Here is a 7,932-nt window from a genome sequence, read left to right as displayed (position 1 = left end):
TTTATGTTCTCCTTTCCCTCACAACGCACTGTATGACGTCACGCTGGGGAGAGAATTGACCAAAGCCGCCTTGAGAGCATTGAGAATGACTATAGAAAGACGAGTAAAGTACAGTTCTGATAGCGCAGATAATAGATAAATACATACATACATACATACATACATACATACATACATAGATATATACATAGATATATACATAGATAGATAGATAGATAAGATAGATAGATAGACAGATAGATAGACAGACAGACAGATGGATAGGCTAGTATAGAGAGATAGGCAGACAGCCAGATAGCATAACGTTAGCATATCTTCGTGTAGAAAGTAAACAAACAATTAACATACTCGTGCATGCTGGCTTGAGGGGGTCCATGATCCTGCCTGAAATGGGTGTAACTTTATGCGATCTTCAGCACAAACGGTTTTGGCAGCATGTCTCTAATCCTGGAAGGTGAGTGAAGCACGTCACGTCTGTTCGCGGGGACCAGCGACCCAAACGCACTCACTTTCTTACAGCCAGTAGCGGAATGGCAATCGAGAGAGTCGGGTAATAGTGATAATAGTTATACATTTCGAGTTATATTAGCAACACCGTCTGGCGGCGTGATGTGCGCCGGTTCCCGCAGCCCGCTGGTCAAACTGTGCAGGCAGCCTCTCTGCTCAATAAAGTATATAAAAGTGCTCAACCTGTTCGGCAGGTCCAAACATGTACAGGATTTATAAAAATACGGTGATCAATGAGCGGTTCCTCCTCAAATGGCTTAGCCTGTCGTGATGTAAAAAGCCGCCGAACGCCTGTTTATTACAGTATGTATGCGGTCGGATCCGAGTATGCTGCAGCTGCTGACTGCTGCTGCATATAAAATGATCGTGTGATTCGTTATAATCGCATAAACAATATAACAAAGCATCCTTTTATTTCACAAAACAATATATTTGAGATATTATTTGATAGACTAGTTAGTGTGGATTAAGGATGTTTAAAAATCTCTAGCCTGGTGGTCAGGACATGAATGGATCAAATCAGCAGATTTGCGAAGTTTTATTTATCTCCACATATATCATAAATAATAATTAGCATGGTAACTTTGCAGTATAACACATTATATATTTCCTACGATGTATATATGATTTCCAAATTATATACGCAAGTATTAAACAGCAATAAATGTCTCATCTATCTCTATGGCTCTGGCTGAGTCTTTCTCCACTTCTCCCCAACGTGACGTCATCGCAGAATTGCGTTAAAAAAAACGTTAATAGCAAAAACGTAAAAAAAGTGGTCTTTAAGACCATTTTTGAGACATTTTAAAAATTATACACATATCTTGAGTGATTTATGTACCCATTAATCGACAGTGGTGGTTAACCTGCAACATACACTTTAATGTTTCTTCCCCGCCACCACAGGTTTATCAATGCCATCAAAATTACTATTTTGTTTTTGCGCTGCCATCATTGTTTATAATGCATGGAATGGTGTGCTGTGATTGGTTAAGTGGATTTATTGCATTTTGCAGAGAAGGAAGACTGGCATTTGTCACGGTTTGGAAAAACAGAGGAAAGATGACAAATATCGGATTTTGCGTAAATGAAGAATATACTTTTTAATACTGACCAGATAAAATACTGCAGCAGTTTATCGCGTTTTGGAACCAATCTCTTTATTTTATTAGCAATAAATGTTGCAAAGGTTTTGACAATATAAAATACCTGCTCTGTGTTTACATATAATTGTAGACGATTAGGACTTGTGAACCACATAATACATAGTACAAATTTGAGGATGTGAAATTTCACAATTTTGCAAATTACGATATTTAGTCATTAAGTGTAGATGAGAGAGTGGTCATGCACATCATTTAAAGGTAATATGTAAATAATTATCTTTTTATATTAATTTGATTTTGGTTCATTTTGTGTATTTACCTTAAAGTATTTCTGGAGTGTACAACAGATCAGTTTGTGTTTTGCACAACATGCATTTCCTTAAAAAACAAAGTTTTTTTTCTCTGTTGCTTTATTAGTTTTGTTTATTTCCTCATTTTTCTTCAATTATATTTTCTTGTTTTTTTTTTGCTTGTTATCTTTAAAGTTTTTTTGTGGCCCTCCTAAATACTTCTTAACCATTAAGTGTAGTTTAAAAATCTTCCTGCCCCTGTTTTATGCCTCTGTGTATGAGATGGGTTTCTACACTGCTCTTTGTAGTGTGCACTCTCTCTATAGATTCCTCTGCATCGTCATGTTACAAAGGAAAACTGAGGAAGAATTACCCAACCCATTAAACACGTGCATAGTCATTGTCATCATCTCCATTGTCCTGCAGTGTATGATGCTGAGCATAAAATGATCTTTTGCACCCAATATGAATTCAGTTACCTGCTTCCAAATGTTAAGGTGTTTAGGTTGTGTCTCATTAAAGGAAGATACCTACCTAGAAAGGATCATAGCAGTGCAGACAAGTATGTAGGACCCTGTCCCTGTACATGGGTATTTTCAAAACTGTAGCTTTTTCTATGCGGTTTGGCTGTTCATCCACACGCACAAGCAGTATTAGATGACTGAAACAAACTTTTATGAAAACTCCTGCTGGGGTGAAGATTTTCAGAAACTCTGGTTCCATCGTTGACGTGTAGCCAGTAAACCAGGAGTTTTTTTTTTGTGACGTCGTCGTTCGTGCTGAGGGATATATTGCGTTTGGTTTGACATGCTCTTGACAGTGCTTCATACCGGGTTTTTGCGTGTTCGTGGGAAACACTGCCTTAAAATTACTATATACTAAACCCACTGGTTCCTAATGCCCACAGCACTGCACTTTTTTTGTGACACCCCGTTCAGATCAGGAAGCTCAGAAACTTTGAATCGAAGAATCTGCTAAATAATAACCGGTCATTGCTGATTTCCTACTAGATGGGCAACTTAAAATGTTTGGAGACACGGTTTTGTTTCTGACTAAGTGTTTTGCAGGGTTTCCTGCAGAAAATTTGTTAGTTAAGGTGATAGGGTTGTGTGGGTGGGCGGAGCCGGGGGCATGGCAATCAAAGGGGCGGGGCGTACGGGTCATGATGAAAATATTTTTATTTAAAACACTCAAATAAAACTACATTTTGAAGAAGCTATGACGGAAAATGAACACATACTAGATTATTAATGAATTAAATGTTAGTTATCCTCCAGACAATGACGGACCATGTCTTTTTATCTCGGCCATGTGGCGCGCGTGCCCACTCGCGGTGTGAAGCGCGTCCACGTTATTCTCCGAGATGCACTTGACGGCCTTTTGTGCAGCAAAAATTTTTTTGGACGACCAAGTTAAGGTGGGAGGGTTTCCCAGCTTAGGTGGGCCGCCTGAACTGAAAAGTGCTGCGGGAAACCCTGGTTTTGGTTCTTTCTGGGTGAAATTGTTGCAGATGCCTGGTTAGTAATCGACAGCTACATAGTGTGATATGAGTTTGGGTTGCTGGTAAGGTTTTTGGGAGGCAAATTAGAGAAGTCAAGCTAATTTTAAATTTTTAACTATGGATTTTATCTTTGCCTTGTTTTTGTTATCTTGGACATTAGTTTGTTTAGAAAGTTTTGTTGACTTTGTGGATCGCCTTGTTTTAGACGTAGTGCAATGCTTTTGGATTAGTTTATTTTAAAACAAATTTGTAATCTCTAGATTCAGTGTGTCTTATATTTAATGCAGAGGTGTATTAGATCTCTTTCCAGTTGTTTATTTCGATCATAGTACCAGCATTCTGCAGAAGGATCTGCTTTATTGCATTTGAACAACAGTCATGCAACTGATTAAGATTGACGTCAAGCTCAGCTCAGAACAATGCATGCATGTGCATTTGTTTTTCATTAGACGCGTTTGGTCTAAAAAGGTCACTTTGGTTTATTTTCCCTCCCCCTTGCATAAATAACAATGTGTTCACTTCCAGAATGGAGGGTTCATTCCTGCAGCCTGAAATTGACCATATTAGTATCTAATCAGAAATATGCAGCAGATTGTGTGCCATAAAGCGCACAAGCTCCTCCTGGAGTAGGTTTGTGTGAATGATGTGCGGTGATGGAGCGTCAATGGCTGCTTGAATGGATGCCCATGCATATATTGATGTGTATATGTGTATGTCTGCTCTGTGGCCAAGTCCATCTGTGGAGACGGCAGTGTGCGCTAAATGTGCTTGCATGTTTGAGGGTTCATGTCCCCACAATCTCTCCCTTACAGAGACCTCAGGAGCCGCCCTTACAGAGAAAGAGAGAAAGAGGGAGAGACTGCTTTCACAATCCCTTACACTGGACACTAGATCCATATAAATGCACACACATTTTGCTGTTGGATCATCTTCCTCAGCTTCCCTTTATATTAAATTGTATTCTGCACTATATATATTTGTTGCATTAATCCCTATTTCAGTCTCGTAGAGGAGGGGTATACATTGCATTTTATACCTTGAATATGTGTATACCTGAAACATGAGTGAAAATTCTTTTTATGTATTACCCTTTATCCTGTCCTCAAAGTTTTAAAGCCCGTTAAGCACATCGAAATGCCTATTTTACACGCACACACACACAAGGATCGTACCCCAAAATTGGTGTCCGTCTTCTTAAACCAACCACAAAAAAGAACTCACCCTCTTTTTCTCTCTCTTTTCCAGGGGCCGAGGGCGAACAACATCGTGGTACTCCCCTTACTAATACCTCCCTACCCCCTATGAATCCCCCTTAAACTATCACCCCATGTCCCTATAGAAATGAATAAAGACCCCTCTCAAAAAAGGAAGGAAAAAAAGAAGAAAAAAAGACAAAATGTAACAAAAAGAAAAAAGTCCATCTCCTGGAAAGACAGACAGACTGACTGGCCGCAGTGTGCGATTGTGTGTGCGATGCGTGCGTGTGAGGAGGTGTTGCGATCACCCTGGTAAGGTACAATATGGCCATCGGGGAGATTTGGTGGCATTTGTTTAAATTTGAGAAGATGATGTAATCTCAGGCTGCAGATGTGTGTCCTTTTGTCTGGCTGTGATTTTCTTTCACCAAACAGCCCCCTTCAAGTTTGCACTCAAGATAGGCAAACAGAAAAAAAATGTCAACTTTTTTTTAATTATTGTATCGTGAATATGTGACTTAGCAAGAATGTTGATGTTTTCACTTAAGTTGTTCACTATTTGAGAATCATTTTCTATTTTGTCTGTGCTCTCTGGAATCCCTTCCCCCAGCACTGGTTTCTTTCCTGTTCATCCCTCGCTCGGATTACCTTTTCCACCTGCGGTATTCCGACAGCGGATTACAGTTCGCCATTGTTTTTAAGTTGTATTGTTCTTGAACCATCTTTCACATCATACGACTATTGTACGATGGCATGGCTCTTGAGATCTGTTTTTGGTTTTGTTTTTGTTTTTTTTGTTTTTTTTGCTATTTTACAAACTTTCTTTCCCTGTCTCATGCTGCCATACGCCATTCCCGTTCATCTTTATCTTATTCTGAACCTAATGCTTCCCCACCCCCCTCTCTCTTGCTCTCTCTTTGTATATTAGACCACTTCTTGTCGTTTCAGGTTTCAAGACCAGTGGAGGCTGACTACCCCTCCTCCCGTGGCCGCAGCACCCCCTACTGTCTCGGCGGCGTCTCTGTCTCTATCTGCTCCCGCTATGCACACTCACCCGATCCTCTCTGTTTGGGGGGGTGGGACTGGGGGACAGGGTGACCACCGGCCCACTGCGGGAGGCATTTATTACAATAACAAGCGCTGAGCTTTAGTAACATTATGATTATACTGAGATGCACCAGGCCCATGTTCTCACACACACACACACACACACGGAGAGCGCATACACCTCACACATTCACCACACAAATTTATGAATTCATGAAGGCAGAGCCATGATAGAGCAATGGCTGCTTAACTTGCGAGTGAGTGAGAGAGGCAGGACCAGAAAGACGTTGAAGGGGAGGGTTCTTCTAGGGCCTTGTCTTTCTCAGCGCACAGTGCAGTTAGGGCCCGATGGAGCACTAAGGCGTGGGCTGCAGGTATCAGTTACTTACGGAGGGGTACAGAGCTTTTATTTCAGGGGGAGGGAGGGAGGGGGTTTGTGCTGAGAGGTTTTGTCGTTTCGGTTTCTTGTTTTTCTTTTTCAGATGGGGAAGTGGGTGTGGAAGGGAAAAGATGTTTTCCTTTTTTATTTTATTTTTAACCCATGAGTCTGTAATTAGAAAAAAAATAAAAAGACATTGTGTAAAAAGTTATTGAAGTGTCTTGTTTTTGTTAGGGTTAATATGGGGTTTAGCAGTGCTTGATGTGGGGGGGGGGGGTTACGGTGCTCTCTTGCGCACCTTGAATTGCTGGTACACTGTGTGCGTGTGCAAGTCAGATGTAGAAGATTGGCAGTTTGGGAATTCATTTATTACAATTAATTGTACATTTATTTTATTTGTAATCTCTTACACTGAAACACACTCATCATTACAGAAGATACAATTTTTTTTAAATTTATCAAATCAAGTTATCATGTTTATCAAGATTCGTGAAGGTATTGGGTGGGGTCAGCTGCCACAGGCATGTTATTAACATTACCGTCTGAGATAATAGCAGTGGTAACTAGTGCTGTCACGGTTGTGAAATTTGGTGTACGGTTAATTGTCTAAGAAATTGTGACAATTATGACGATTAATTGTCTGTTTTATTGGTTTGACATTTAATTGTCGTTTTTGTTGTTGGTTCAAGAAATAATTTTCACACATTGTTGTGATAATTTAAATTAAATCTTTTTAATGTTTACCTGGCAGTAAATATTAATTCACATAACACGTTTAAATAAATATATATCTTTCAAAAACTGAATTTTTCATTTTCAATTTTTCAAGAAATAAACAATAAATATGCAATCAAAATAAACTGACTATACCTGAGGGCTATTTCATAAAACTAGATTACAGAATAAGCCAGGCTTATTTTGTTAAGTCTGGCTTATTGCCGGTGGATTTTGTTTCATAAAACAAACTTGAACTAGTTCAACCCCGGTTACTATGGAAACTTATGCTTGCAAACTAGCCTGGTCCGGAGCAGGCTAACTGTCAGGCTAAGCCTCAGTTGTTGCTTAACTAGACTTCCACTGACACTGAAATGTAAATGCAATGATATTACAGTTGACTCTTTTACATTTTATTTGACTTTATTAACCACTATTAAGCTAACAATTAAAGAAAATCAACTTATATATTAAATTTGATAAATTTTGTTACAATAATAATTAATAAAATATAGACATGTGTTTCATAATATGGTATATTATAAGCCTATCAAATGTTGAATATAAATGATAATCTTAACTACCCCAATATAAGGATAATAGTTTATTAACAAATTTAAGATGTATCTTAATTCCTATAATTGCAATGTATTGATGAAATATATATATATATATATATATATATATATATATATATATATATATATATATATATATATATATATATATATATATATATATATATATATATTTTTTTTTTTTTTTTTTTCAGATTGTCTGTCACACAAAGAGGAAATTTAATTTAAATATACAACACACAAAAGTCAAGTACAGTCATTTCATTTTGTTATGCTTGGTGTGCATAAAAATGCACATTATTTTAAAGATCTACAGTATTTGTATCTTTCTCTAGTTGTTACATTTTTCTTGAAATTTAAAAAAAAATTATGGTGTCTGCATGGCTGAAGGAATACAATATAATTATGTGATGGTATGCTCTTGGCATTTTGTTGTAATGAGTTAAAATTCTTTTTTATCACAGAGAAGATTGTTAGTGTCCTGCATACAATAATTTTTCAGCTCACAAGGCTTGTACTGACTTACAGTATAATGTACTTATACCTCAGGCTTTTCTTCAACTGATCCTCACTGTAACCATTCATAGAACTCTGTTTATCTATCAACACTACAC

At 38.0% G+C, this 7,932-nt stretch overlaps 1 long non-coding RNA gene across 1 annotated transcript; it reads left to right on the top strand.

Annotated features, from left to right (window-relative positions):
* The first annotated feature begins 971 nt into the window (after positions 1-971).
* On the top strand, positions 972-6,237 carry LOC141363307 (uncharacterized). The gene is made up of 2 exons (XR_012368862.1): positions 972-4,912; positions 5,549-6,237. It is a non-coding gene; the product is annotated as an uncharacterized lncRNA (long non-coding RNA).
* The last annotated feature ends 1,695 nt before the right edge of the window (positions 6,238-7,932 follow it).

This window comes from Misgurnus anguillicaudatus, unplaced genomic scaffold (assembly GCF_027580225.2).
Source record: "Misgurnus anguillicaudatus unplaced genomic scaffold, ASM2758022v2 HiC_scaffold_34, whole genome shotgun sequence".
In the NCBI taxonomy this organism is placed as follows: domain Eukaryota; kingdom Metazoa; phylum Chordata; class Actinopteri; order Cypriniformes; family Cobitidae; genus Misgurnus; species Misgurnus anguillicaudatus.
This window is presented reverse-complemented; position numbering and strand designations above follow the sequence as displayed.